The sequence below is a fragment of the Medicago sativa genome, chromosome 7, assembly GCF_051527215.1.
Source record: "Medicago sativa cultivar Bolivia chromosome 7, Bolivia_mono, whole genome shotgun sequence".
Taxonomy (NCBI): domain Eukaryota; kingdom Viridiplantae; phylum Streptophyta; class Magnoliopsida; order Fabales; family Fabaceae; genus Medicago; species Medicago sativa.
Genome location: NC_140755.1, coordinates 68,235,133 through 68,250,367, shown reverse-complemented (window position 1 = coordinate 68,250,367; position 15,235 = coordinate 68,235,133). Strand labels below are relative to the sequence as shown.

The following is a 15,235-nucleotide window of genomic DNA, read 5'->3' as shown; positions in this document are numbered from 1 at the left end:
TGTATTTCTTTTTTCCATTTTTTAATAATATATATGTGAGCACCTGACATAGATTGGAATCTGTAAGACACTCCAACTCTTTTGGACTGTCTTCTATTCCTTTTTTATGTCGCTGGACTCTTGGCTTATCAAAAAATCTACTTGATAAACAATTTTTCTAACTTGTTACATAATTTTTATAAAAGACTAACACATATATTGTTTAAAAGTTTGGTTGACTTAAAAACATATTATATAATGAAATATTTAACATAGTAGTTAGACTATTATATAACAACTCACACGCATATATATATATATATATATATATATATATATATATATATATATATATATATATATATATATAAATACTATTTAAACAAGCTAATACATATATTATGAATAAAAACACTCTTTTTATATTACTTACATTTACTTAATTATGTTAGTTTGTTATATCATAGAGGTTTTTAATTTTGGTCAAAAAACTTTTTGAATAACCATAAATTTATTTGATATAGGTAACACATGTAGTTGAAATATTCTTGATATAGTTTTTTAATCTCACTTTTAAAAATTGTTGACTACCTGTCCCCGTGAGCTTAACTCAATTGGTACGGACATTACATAATTTATGTAGGGGCCGGGGTTCCAAAACTTGTTAACTACCTCGAATGGATTTCAACCCGTCAATTAAAAATATAATTTTTGATTGATTTCCTTTCTCGATGCATTTTTTAGTCATATATTAGCAAAGATCTTATACAATGATTTGCAAGGAATATGAGAAAATTAAGGAAATATTTTTTTTTTTAGGGAAAAACTAAGGAAATATTAAAAATTAATTTGGGATTCTGAACTTCTCTTTAAATATGAGAACTTCGATTGTCATTAAATTTTTTAAACAATTTTTAAGTAACATATTGATTGGACTTGGGATCTGGGAGTCTACTCCTCCTTGAGGTCTCAGGTTGATTCTCTCCGGTGCTAATTTGGGTCGGATAATTTAAGTTCTTAAAAAAAAAAGTAACTTAGTTTTCAATTAAAAACCCAAAAAGTATATTTTGAATAAAATTTGATTAATCAAATTACTTTCCCAACCTTAAAGATAATGACGACCGTAAATTTATACTCAAGTAAGAAATCGTTGACTGTCGTCCAAATTTGATCAACTTTTAAACTTTATCATAGACCACAAGAAACATTTACGAAACCCTATCAATCCTTATTATCTAATCCTAAACTACAATGCACACAACTATTGCAAAACCCTAATCCTTGGTTTAGAGCGGGAAAATTAAGCTTTAACCACATTTAATGGCATATTTGAATTTCAAATTCACCTTACTGTAAGCTAGCGCGCTAAACCATGCTTCTATCTCATTGTAAATTGTAAATGCCAACAATTAATGTCATCTATTTTCAATACTGGGTATAGCAAGCATTCATTGGGAACCATGACTGACCTAACCCTCCTCTCTCTCTACCTACGGTTCGTCATCTACCCCCCCTTTTCTCTCCCAATTGCCACCGTTCACTCCCGCCGCCAGAACCATAGCGTAATTCCGTCGTATCACCACCATCACCTATGGCAGTACCAACTTTGGCCATTTCCTCACCCTTCTATTTCATTCAACACCAAATTCCAACCCTCTCTGCAATTGATTTCAAACCCCAACTCACCTTGCACCTCACCATCGTTGGAGACCCAAGTTCATGGATGCTTCTTCTCTCTCTTTCTCCACTAAAGCCTCCCTCATGAGTCACGATCTCCGATCTCTTTCTTCGATCTACCAAACTCGGTTAGCTCTCTCTCTCACTCTCCCTGTTATGTCTATTTGATTTTTGATTTATCCTCTGTCTTCACTCTTATGCAATTAATCTTTGTTATTCAAGAACACTGATATGAACATTGAAACCCCAATTAGTCCCTTTTGGTTTAACCTACTTTTGTCTAACTATAATTGATTGGAATTGTATATAGTGTGCATCTCTCATTTCTTGAAGATAATTTAGTTCATTTCACTCTTTTTTTTCTCTTCTTTTCATTGGCCCCCTCCTTTTTACTTCTGGCCACTTTTTGCCTTTGGACTGTTTTTTAACTTCAGGTAGTTTTCTTTTTAATTTTTTGTATCATTTGGTTTCTGGAATTTGTTTATCCAACAATGTTGTTTTATAAAGTTTGTTCCTTTAATTTTATATAATACTTTAGGGTGCTGAAAAATGTGTCATTTGTTTAATAATATGAGGTCAGTTTTATGATCATTATTACTGGATATGATAAGAAAACGATATTAAGTATATGTTTGGTTCCACATTTGGAGAAAGCAAAATTGATATTGATTTCGACAAGTAGAATCGGTTTTGCATCCGGAATAGATTCTAACTTTTTTAACAATAGAATTGATTCTAACATGAAGCTATAATTTTGAGTTTTGCTTCTACAGTTGATTTTTAGCCTCGAATTTATTGTTCAAGCCACTATTACATGAATATATTCAAGCATACTCTTTACATTTAACTCTTTTTTGGCCGAAATCAATTTATTCAAAATTAATTTTAGACATTTAAGTATTGATTTGCTGAATTTCTTATGATGGAGCTTTTGCTAAAGGTGCCTTTTTTTCTTCTGATGGAAGCTAACAGAAGTTCATGAATAAATTTAACTTTTCAATCCACAACCAGCTTATCATGGATTTCATTTGATTTTTGTTTGATTCTTATACATACGTACACTATGCTGAAAATTTCTGCATTTTATAACATAATCATGTAGAATATCTAAACTGCAAGTCTCTATTTAAGCAGTACATTTAAGTGTCTAAATTCTAAATCAATGCAAAACACATTTCTTTGAAATTATTAAAAGGGAAAACAATTAGAACCATTAGACTTGACTGTCATGCCTTTTTCATAAATATTAAACACTTCATTTCTTCCATGCCTCGATATAGTATTTCGGCGACGATTCGCTTTTCAAATGTTAAGGTGATGCTTAGATCTGCATTTTGGCGACGATTCGAATTCAATTGTTAATTTATCTTTGGTTTTGACATTGGAAAGTTATCTGATATAAATGTTGATTTCGTAGTTTGATTGTTTGTTTTGGTGTTGTTTTCTGAAGTGAAAGAGAGTATCGATGAGGGGATGGGATTGCACCGTATGCTGTTGGTACATTTTGAAACCAACCTGCCATTACTTTCACCCGCTTTGCCTCCACTTCAATCCACCGTCCACTGAAGATCATTGCCAACCCAGGATGAGAGAAGACCAAATCTGTCAATATCCCGGCCCAAAATTTCAAAAAATTGCTATGGATGAAGGAGATTCATCATGTCTGTTAACACTATTTCAATCCTTGACCGCAACTCCAACCCGATACGTTTTCTCTTTGGTAAAATGGTATGAATCAATTTTTTATTATTTATTGCTTTTGAGTTTTTGAAAAACTTAATATATCATGAAAATTTGATTGAAATTTTAATTGTTGCGTTGTTTCATTATTCTTGATTCGCAGCTTAGATTAGAGGTAATTCATCATGCTCCTCATTCTCTGACTAATTCCAGGATGTTGCTCATTCTTTCACTAATTCCTTCATATCTCCCTCAATTTTTACAACATTACAATTGGAGCATATTAGTGTCAGTAAAGCTCTTACAACAGAGTTTGAGAGGTTTTTCTGTGTAATATGTTGTTATTTGATATGTTATGCCCTCCAACCTTTGACAATTTTAGGCTGAATCTACATAATCTTTGATTTATTGCACTTCTATCCTTTTTTCTTTATGTTTTATTTATTCTGTTGTTCCTGTATTTGTAAGGCTCCAACAATATTTCATGTGTTGTTAATTTAACAATAATTTATTCTGAAAAAGTTCTTATTTGATGTTTAAGTTTTTAGAGTCATAGAATAAAATAAGGTGAGGTTTTCGCGATGGTGATGATCTCTTTGACATCCTTTCTATGAATTGAATTGAATTTTGAGTCTCATCATTTTCCACCTCATTTTCTACTCCAATTAAATTCGTAGGTTGCATTTTCGTTTTCTTTATATGTTTTCACCAATGGTGGCTATTGTTTACGTTTTCTTCATTTTCCACTCATAACATCTATTTTTCCAAATCTGTAAGGGCACAAGAGTTTCTATTGCACCGAATCATCGATGTCTGACGACGACATTGCTCTAAACTAGATTTGTGATGGTTCGTGTTGGAGACTCACGCTGGCATGAAGTGGATAAAGTTGATATTGCCATGCACTTTTGTTGTAGAAGATGCAGAAGGGAATACAGCAATCAAGAAAGGCTTGGTGATTATGTTATAGGATGGAGAGGCCTAAGGTGAACAATGGTTGCTTAATTTGTTGCACTATAGCATTTTCCTCCTTTATCCTAAAATGACTAAAAATACATGTTTGTAACTTTCGCCAATTCAAGGCTCACTGCATTTTACAGTGCACTACATTTTTACAATTTATTCTTTTTTGTTTCTAAAATAAACTTATTCAGGTTGCTTCAAGTTGAGCCCTAAAACTTATAGTCAATAAAGGTCCACTTGGCATAGATTACTCAAAATATAAAAGAAAATCTTCATCAGTCAGGATAATTGTTTTTGTTTTTAGTTATATCCATGCTTATTACTGGCAGGCAGTTGTTTACTAAATACTTATATGAGGCAGAACTTGAATCATCACTAAGTTCATATTTTGCTGGTGAAATTGTTGCAGATTTTAGTTTGGTGTGTGATGAAAAGGAGCTTAATTTGAAAGGAAGCGATGAGGTAAAATCAGAAAAAGCTCTTCCTCACATTCTTTCATCACTCTCAACTCTCTATTTTATTCATGGTTGAACATGGATTCATCCCTAAAGCAATCAGAAGTGACTTCCTTATAACAATTGGATCTCAACTTGCTCATCCTCCTAATCAACGATGTCGAAATTGATCACAGACATTGATGATCTCAAATTGCTCATCCCTTCTCACTCATTGGACTCTTCTCTCTTTAACCACCTCAATTAGACTCTTATCTCATACTTATTACTTTTGTTCTTTATTGTTAACTTTTCTTTCTCTATTTTTTTCTCTTCCCATGCGTGCAAATTGCAAAGAGTCTACAACTCATTTTGTTCATAATTTTTATGTCTTTTATGTTTATTCTGTTATGTTGGTATTTTGATTAGGACAATGTCATGTTTGGAAAGCTAACATGCTTTATAATGTGTTTTGTTATGTTTGTATTTTGATTAGGACAACTCAACTTGACTGCTATAATCATAAAATATATGTCATTTTTTTTCTCTTAATTTCATTAGTATTCTGATGTCTGGTCTGCACTTTTTTTTTATTGCAGTGTTTTAAATTACAGTGATACATATCCTAACATTAATATGCTTCCAATTCTCAAACGGATTGTTCAAAATCATATTCCAGTATGGGTTTTCGGGTAATTAATTTCAACAAAAGAGACCAATTGGCTATTTAATTTTACATTTTGATAGTAAGCTATGTTACAGAATGCTAATTATGTTAATATCAATAAGTTAGTTATAAATTAATTAGGTGATTTGTCCCTATAGATACTATACTTTATTATTCATTTTACATCTTTTATCAGAACGACTTCTTACAAGTTTTACTCACTATCAGGCTTCCAAATCTCTATTGATCATTTCTCTTGAAATCCTCTGATTACCAAGAAGCTAATCATGTGTTAAATTATTATGACAGCGGAGACCAAGATTTTGTTGTGCCATTAGGAGCAAGATGCGATACATTTCGGAGCTAGAACACAAGGTTCAGACTCTGCAGACTAAAGCCACTACACTTTCTGCACAACTTACTTTGTTGCAGGTGTGAACATTTATTTATGTTTGTGAAACCGTGTTTTAGTTTGGTAATTTGAGCTTAGTTTCTTTTTTTATGGATTTTCATTTGCGAGAATTTAAGCCCCTGGTTTGGGTTGCTTGCTGACTATTTTCCTGGATTATGTGATTAATGGAGGTTAAACCTGAAAGGAGAATGGCAAGGTCCTGATACATTACTTTCCTTCTCTTCATTGACTTTATACGTTCGTGAATGTGATTGTTACTTGATTATATTTCTATAAATCTTAGGTATTTAAAATTGAAATTATGTAGGTTATATAGAATCATCCGCAAAGTTAGTCTAACACAATGTTTTGTCAATTTTGTGTATGTTTTGTTGTTTTTGGGTTGGCTATGTTTTCTATTTAGGATTTTTCCGAAATACTTGAGTTTACTAACAATCAATGATTTCTTTCTGTTGCTATCTAGGACTAGAAAGAACTTTTACTCATATATCCATTTATATCCAATTGTATTGAACAATAGCAAACCATGACACAAGGTCTGTAACATTATTTTGTCCATATGAATTTGAGTTTTTATGTATCCAATTGATGCTTAGATCTGCTTCTATTATGATATCAGATATTCACTATGAAAATCAGAACAATTCACTATCAGATTGATGCTTAGACTTGCTTCTTCCATAGGCTTTATAGTTCTAGGACAATTTATCAGATTAACATTAGACTTTCATAGATACAAAAGGAATTGACAAATTATTGTAGACTCTGAGACTTCCCTCCTTTCTTCCATAGGCTTTATAGTTCTAGGACATTTTTGTTGTACTGCATGAGAAATTGACCAGAAGGATATGGAGTTTCTGAATTCGCTTCATTTTCTTATTATGAAAATATGCTACTCTATTTTGAATTATATACAATGTAGCGTAAAATCATTTTATAATTGTTGATTTACAGTGACTTCAAAATGTGACAGTGTTGATTTCAACCGTAATTATAATATGATATACTCACTAATAGATGATTTTACAAATTGTACAGGTTATGATCAATTGTAGAAACACTGCGATTACGAAGCTGCTTTTTACTGTGCTATTATTCAATCTAGAATCACCTCTATTTAGAACGATATTTTTACGGTGTCATTGTTCGATGTATAGTCACCGCTATTTAGAATCACAGCTATTTAGGACGAGATTTTTATTGTTTTGTTCTTCACTATAAAATCACCGCTTTTTAGAACCATATGTTAATTGTGTTGTTATTCTTCACTTTCAGATCAACACTAAATTCCTCAATTTTTCGACTGTGTTATTATTAAGTGTAAAATCACCGCTATTTAGAAACATATTTTCACTGTGTTACCGTATAGTTCAAATTTGTTACCAAGATTATAATCATCAAACTTATCATAAAGGTGTGAAGAATTCGTTTTACATAGGCACATTTAAAATGGCAATGTTCAAATGCATCAATTAGATCAAGAATGTTCAGGGAAAGCATAAAAAAATGCACCAACACAACTACTCATTTTATGGCACGCTCAAGCATAAAAAAAAATGCACCAGCACAACTATCATATTAAATGCACCTCAAGGAGTGTGGTCTGAAGATTCTAATCACCGATGAGAATGGTGTTAGCATGGATAGCACTTCGAATGTTGTATACAAGGAAATTTTTTGCATTGTACCAACATGAACTCCTTTTTTATTGTATTTTTACTATTAACTTTGTATTTGCAGCAAAAGCACATTATTTTCTATTTATTTGAATGTTCTATTTGCCGTCAATATGACCCGTGCGGCAGCACGGGTGGATGGTCTAGTTATCTATAATAATACTAACATATTGATTTGTCAAAAAAAAAAAATACTAACATATTGATTAATATTTTATAATTAAAAACTTTAAAGTACATTTTAAAATAAATACTTTAGTTTAATATAACAAGAAATAAGATAGTTTTTTTTTATTTGTTGATGATATAAGATATATAAGAATAATAATAAAATATAGTTTTAGTCTCCTTATTTTTACTCATTTACGAAATTGTAGTCTCCTTATTTTTACTCATTTACGAAATTGTTCATTTTATTATAAAATCACCTAATTTTGATTCCTCTGTTGAGGGTTTTTACTTTGAAAGATGGTGAAACTAAAGTTGAATTAAGTGAAGTTTTTAACGAGTTTTCTTGTAATTTTACAAGTGTTGATCACTTAATATCATAAATTTAGGTTTAAATGTGTCATTGGTCCCTGCACTGTCATCAGATTTTGGCATTGATCCCTGCACTTTTTTTTGTTTGGCATTGGTCCCTGCACTTTGTAAAAATAATGGTATTGGTCCCTCTGTTAACTTTCTGTTAAAAAAAAACACAAAACTAACGGAGTGCCACGTGACCCAATCATTTCACGCCACGTGTCACCAATACCAATATTTTTACAAAGTGCAGGGACCAATACCAATATTTTTACAAAGTGCATGGACCAATACCAATAGTTTTGTGTTTTTTTTTACCAAAAAATTAACAGAGGGACCAATACCAATATTTTTACAAAGTGCAGGGACCAATTCCAAACAAAAAAAAGTGCAAGGACCAATGCCAAAATCTGATCAAAGTGCAGGGACTAAAGACATATTTAAGCCATAAATTTATATGTCATGTTATTTAAAAAAAAGTCAAATAACGGTTTTTTAATTAAAAAATTTGATGAAAAATCAAAACTAAATTTAAAATGAGAAATGAATCCGATGAAAGAGTGAAATCAGAGATAAAAAACTTCAATAAAAAAACATTTACCATTACAAAAATCTAAGATAACAAAACAAATATCTATCTCTCTGGCGTGTCATGAAGACCATATAAAAACACATTTTTGCAGTGTTTTTCTAAGTCTTGGAAATGGGTTAAGCCATCAGTTGGCAAAAAGATTATGTGGTGAATAATACTTGGCCAAGAAGCAACTGCTTCTGAACCAACTTCTGTTTAAACATGAAACACTTGCTTGTCATCATCACCAACAAAGTGGTTTCTTCTTTGGGAAGACTTCATTTAGTTGTTATGTTAATTGATAGATAAACTCCCTTCTTTTTGTATTGAAGTCTTCTTTGATTCTGGTTTTAAAAAAATGGTGTAAATTTAAAGAATAAAATAAGTGTCGTTAAAATTTAAATAAAACTAGTTTATTTACCCGGCGTTGTCCGGGTTAAACATATAATTAAGGATGAGTGAAATCCGTTATGTATGGTATCCGAATTTTTTGTTACAAAATTACTTTCATCTTTTGATACTTATTTTCTCCCCCGTCCCATAAAAAACATAATCTTAATATCTTTTAATTTGAAATTGTTTTTAGATCTTGGTTTAAAAAAAAAAAAAACAATAACAAAGAGAAATAATGTTCTTAAAAGTGATCTTTTTTAAAAGTTATAACGAACAACCCCATAGACCCTGTTTGTAACAAATTTAAATAAAAATAATTTTGACATTCAATAATTTAAAGATGTTTTTTTACTATTAACTAACATTAAAAAATAATCAGAGCATGTTTGACATTCAAAAATCATACTGGTCATTAACTTTCAAAAATAGTGTTTGGTAGTATGAATTTTTTAGTGGATATGATAAAAATTCGAGAAAAAAAAATTAGTTTTAAAAAAAATTGCAAATTTTCCTTCAATTTTTTCTTAACAAATTTGTAAATTCAAAAACAAATAATAAACTACATTTATTGAAACAAATAATGCTGAAATTGAAGTAGCCATTAATTCATTAAACAAAAAATTATTTAACAAATGAAAATTTACCACGCTTTAGGTTTTTTTTTAGAGAAACACGGTTTAGGGTTTGCTATATATAGCCGGGTTTACATGGAAATTAGGGTAGCCGAGTTTGCATGGAAATTAGGGTATTCTGTTTGTAAACGTATTAAATAAGTATACAACAACTTGTCAAAAAAAAAAGTCTACAGAAACAATAGATATATACAAACTATGACACAACAGGATAGGAATGAAAAGCTCATCAGTGAGGAGAAATATTAGGGATTGCTCCATTTTAGAGGAAATTTGTTAGGTTAAATTGGTGTGCTGCATTTTAGATAGAATTTGTTAGGTTAAATTGCTGCTAACCTAATGCAGCATTTTAGAGGGAAATTATTAGGTTAAGTTGCTGCAGACCTAATAAAATTAATAAATAAGGATTAGGGTAGCCTATTTTGCATGGAAATTAGGGTATTCTGTTTGTAAACGTATTAAATAAGTGTACAAAATATTGTCAAAAAAAGGCAACAGGATAGGAATGAAATTGGTGTGCATTTTTTTAGGATTAAATAAGTGTACAAAATATTGTCAAAAAAAGGAATGAAATTGGTGCGATGAATTTTTTTAGTATTAAATAAGAGTACAAAATATTGTAAAAAAAAAGGCATGAAATTGTGCGATGCATTTTTTAGTATTAAATAAGTGTACAAAATATTGACAAAAAAAAGGCAAGAGGATATGATTGAAATTGGTGCGATGCATTTTTTAGATGAGATTTGTATGGAGGGAAAATATTAGGTTAAGTTGTTGTAGACTTAATAAAATTAATAAACAAGGATTATATTTTACAGGAATGATTAGATTGTTGAAGCGTTGAAGTCGCAAAGATTTACGGTTTGCCTCAAATTTCGCCTACCCAATTTTGTTTTTCTATAAAATAACAACTTGTTAAACTATCTTTGTTATATCTTTTTGTGTGTCTACAAAACATTAAGTTGGGTCTTATAATCAATGCCCTCGGGGCAAATGGTTAAGGAAACTATAAATAAAAAATTTATCTTGAAAATATAAGTTTTGACTTTTGATTAAACAATAATTACACTATTTTTTTTTTATATAAAAAGTTACTTATTTTACTTGCTTAACCAATGCCATGACTTAAATTGGAAAATTGAAAACAACTTTGCTCTTTAAGAATGACTCATTATGTAAATTAATATTCTCTCTTACCTAATCTTCATTTGTTTATTGTTGAAGAGATATAGTTTGAGTTATTATCACGAATAAATATATAGACGATAATAACTGAAAATGTGAGAAGCACAATGAATTGAGTTGAGAAAGAAAGATCATCTGAGATATTTTGAGAAATTAAAGAGGAGAAAAAAATATATGTTGAATTAATTTAGGGCTTAAGATAAGATGACACAATGTATTTTCAATTTTTTTTTTCAACTTTTGCTTGTAAATTTTTTGGTACTCCATGCGTTCGCAAAAGTGTATTTTATCATAAGCATTTGTGGGAAAAGAAAAAAAAAATTACAAAAGAGTAAATGAAAACAAATGAGATACCAAATGAAAATTAATGTTGTTGATATTTCTCGTATAATTTTAAAGTGGTAAATGATATAATTCATAATTTGTCCATAAAATAATTAAAAATTACAAAATTTTATGCTACTTCTATAAAAAAATAGTTATTTCATAGATAATAAATACATAATACATAAATATAACAAAGATTAAAATTTACACCACTTTGTATTTTTGACATATATAATATTTATGCTCGTATGATATGTATAACACATGAACAACAAGTGAGACACACATTCTTTGCAAGATGTATTGGTTGTTTGTTTGTTGGTGTTGATTTAAATACATGATGAATCCAATATTCATATTTAATACATGAATAATGAAGGAGATATGTATTAGTATTTGCAAGGTATATTGATGATTTGTGCAAGCAGTTTGTAGTGTTGAGTGTGATTGAAATTCATGACTCAAAGAGTAATGTTTAATTTATAAGAATAAAAAAAGGGAAATGCTAACTTATGCTTTAAGGTACAAGTTAATGAGCAAAAAGTGGAAATCCAAAAGTGGAAATATTTTGTTGTAATAAATGCATTTGAATTTAATTTTTTTTACTTTTGATTAATTGATAGCACAAAATTCAAGATAATATTTCTACTTTTAAGTTGTTTAACATGTGCCCATAAGATATAAGTTAGCATGACCTATAAAAAAAAATATCAATTGTATGAGATCTATTAATTCAGAATCGAATTTTGACCATTTTAAAATTTAATTTATACTTAGTAAAGTAATATTCAGTTAGAACAAATAGCGAGTGTGTGGTGATTCATGTATACTTTAATGTAAAAAGTATAAGTTAGAGAAGTTACACAATATTTATCCTAGTTCACCAAAATCTTAGGCTACGTCCAGTGCCCACAACCTTGTAAGATTATCCACTATGAACTTTAAAATCCAAACGGTCTCAATACAATTTCTTTTCTTTGATCATTCTGAGATCATGTAACACCCATACTAGACGTATCTAGAAAGTCTAGCCTGTGTATTAGTTTAGTACTGGATACATTAAAAATTTACAACATAAAAACTTCGAATGAATATTATATGCAACAAATGCGTTCGTACCATAAATTACAACTCAATTTTCTAAAATATGTCATATGCATCCTTGAACATCCATGCCATGCTGCAGCTGGTACGAACGATCACTTGCTGAAACATCCATCCGGCTACTAGCTTGCTAAACCATCCTGATATCTGAAACAAATAAGGATTGGGATGAGACATAATGTCTCAGTGAGTTCCACCTAACCCTAGGCTATAGGCAACCACGGGGGAAACCTACGGTCACCACGTGTCTACAATACAACCTGCCGGTTGATTATATGTGTGTGGGGACTTGCTTTCTTAGACGGCGGTGCTTGCTAGGGCCGTCTTAATATTCTTAACTTGTTATAGGATTCTCTGCTATACGTGTCATGGCGGTGAAGGGGGAACTAAAACCGCATTGCCAAGAGTACACTCTAAGCATCAAGGCTCTCTTATATCTCTATCATGACACGATTCTAAACCGGACGATTAGGGGTAACCTAAGATCGGCGTCAGCATATCTTTCTTTAATTGCTTCTACTTGCTTAATATGTTGTATCTACAACATATCATCTCTTATCACCTAAGTGATTCTTGCTATTTTACTACTTCTTGACGAACTACGCTAAGTCTCTACTTGTTCTTGACGATCTACGTCAAGGCTCTATGACATAACATAAACATTTATAATAGATATGCATAGTTAGCTTCATTGGTTATGTTAGCGTGTAACAAACGACTTATCTGAGTTCATTTTACGGATTAGTCCCGAGTGGAGTAACCCCGGAAGATAATCCCTTACTACCGGTGATATGCTTAGCAAGAGCGCACCGGACTCCCTTAGCGAACGTGCGGGTCCCTTACGGCTTACCCCATTCCCCTTGGAGAACCTTTTGTACCCAACCTTGGAAGGAATAGAAAAGACACGACACCTTAACTTAGTGAAATGCGGCTCCCTTGCGGCTTAACCATTCCCCTTGGGGAACCCCTTGAATCCAATTTGGATAACAAGAGACATGACACTCTTTCTTTCTTAAAAGTCTTAGTCTTATGCATGAAAATAACTTAAACATGCTAACTCTTTACCTCGGATCCCTAGACGATCCCACTAGAGGTAACTATATGCTTGCTCAACTTACTTTGTGAATGGATATAAAATCAATTCACGTCTTGCCATACTCGTATGGCACTTGCTTCTATGCAAAGATAATACTCTCATTACCTCGCGTCTATCTAGCATATTACTAATGCAAAGCATTCTATTCTTTCTAACTATTCTAGTTCTCGATAACTATACCGAGGCTCTAGTTCTTCCCTTTCCTTAAAGATTATCTTGCTACCCGAATCAACCTTCATACTCTCACTTACCATGCTTTACCATACTTGCCAAACACTTGGTTCATTTAAAAGAAAGTCTCCTTTCAAAGCTTAACAATTAGGACCTTGGTTTGAGGGGTTTATTTCTCTTAAAAAGACTGCACAAGAAAAAACCGCTTGCGAAACGCCGAAACGACCTGAGGCGAACAAACAATGGGTTTCCCCACTGTGTAGCTCGCCTAGGCGAGCAAATTGGTGTGGGAGGCGAGCTCCTACTCGCCATGGCGAGTTGGGGGCGAGCAGGACCCCCTGTTCGGCCTCCTAGCTCGCCTCGCGAGCCATTTGCTCGCCGTGGCGAGCTGTGACAGTCCTGCAACTTCAAAATTGATATTTTTGACTTAAAAATCTCAAACCAAGCATCTCCAAGTGCTATGTGACTCTTAGGATCATTAGAAACCTATAAAAACAGTCATGGAGCAAGTGTATACAAGTATGACAAGCATGGTAAGAAAAGGGGCAACTAACTTATACTTTAAACCCTAGAATTCATATAGTTTCCTTACATGAATGAAACACATAAACCAAGGGTGGTAATCTATCTAAGGAACTCACCTAATGAAGTTCTTGAAGCATCATCAAATCACAAGCTCAACCAAGCCCAAAACCCTAGCTTTAACCCACTTGATTCCTTTGCTCAAACCACTCAAACTTGTTGTTCTTCCTTGAAACCTAATCATCTTGATCCTTGACCATTAAGAAGCCATACTTGAATCATCTTTTACCTCACCAAGAACCAAACCTTAACTCTAGCTTCCAAGTCAACTCAAACTTCCATTCCAATCCATTCTTGTTCTTGCTTAGTTCACCAATTCCATGAAACATATTCAGCATAAGTTCCATCCAACAATCTAAAACCATAATTTCTTAATAATAACCAAACCCTAGATTGAATCTTTTCTTGAGAGGGGAAATAAAGAGAGAGATCAAACAAAATCCAAGTCTTCTTAAGCTCAAAAGATCATGAGGGAACCTAACTTAGAAACTTGCCATGAAAGGAAGAAGCTTTGGAAAGATTTATGGTAGAAAAGAGAGAAGGATGGCGTGAGAAAGAAGAGAGAAGGAAGAGAGAGTTGTTTCCCAAACCTAGAGAGAGAAAAGGATAAGAATTATGAAAATATCTTGCCCAAAAACACTTAAATATCCTTTCTCGAGAAATTACCATTATGCCCTTGCCTTTAAACGTGTTAAATCCGACACGGATACTTAATCCATAATAAGCTGACATCTCATAATAAATATTTCCCATTACACTTAATTTCCTTAAACTTTAATCCTCTGGCACGATCGTCTGGTTAAAATATCGATACTGACAGGCGGGATATTACAGATCAATACAACCTATATATACTATCAAGCCTTATAATAGGCTTACACTTTGTATTCTTCTTGTTTCAATGAATGCTTGTTTCAAACGGTCTCAATACAACCTATACTTTTGGTGATCGCCTGCTTGGGAAGCTTCCTCAAAATGCCCTAATGGGAATATTTGACAGGAAACTTGATGGCAGACATACAAGTGATCATGAAAAACATTTATCGATATCATGCATATTCTCAAACTTGAATTAAACCGATTATATAACAAGGCAAAATTCTTCCAAAAAATAAATAAAAATAACAAGGATCACTATTAAAACGCATAAACACAATCGCATTC

At 31.9% G+C, this 15,235-nt stretch overlaps 1 long non-coding RNA gene across 3 annotated transcripts; it reads left to right on the top strand.

The window, feature by feature from the left end:
• The first annotated feature begins 1,340 nt into the window (after window positions 1–1,340).
• Window positions 1,341–7,092, top strand: LOC146907980 (uncharacterized). Of its 3 annotated transcripts, XR_015019551.1 has the most exons (7): window positions 1,341–1,784; window positions 3,107–3,384; window positions 4,114–4,322; window positions 4,709–4,761; window positions 5,333–5,425; window positions 5,710–6,008; window positions 6,851–7,092. It is a non-coding gene; the product is annotated as an uncharacterized LOC146907980 (long non-coding RNA). The 3 variants fall into 3 exon arrangements; XR_015019550.1 differs by lacking the exon at window positions 6,851–7,092 and having other exon boundaries at window positions 5,710–6,700; XR_015019552.1 differs by lacking the exons at window positions 4,709–4,761; window positions 6,851–7,092 and having other exon boundaries at window positions 5,710–6,700.
• The last annotated feature ends 8,143 nt before the right edge of the window (window positions 7,093–15,235 follow it).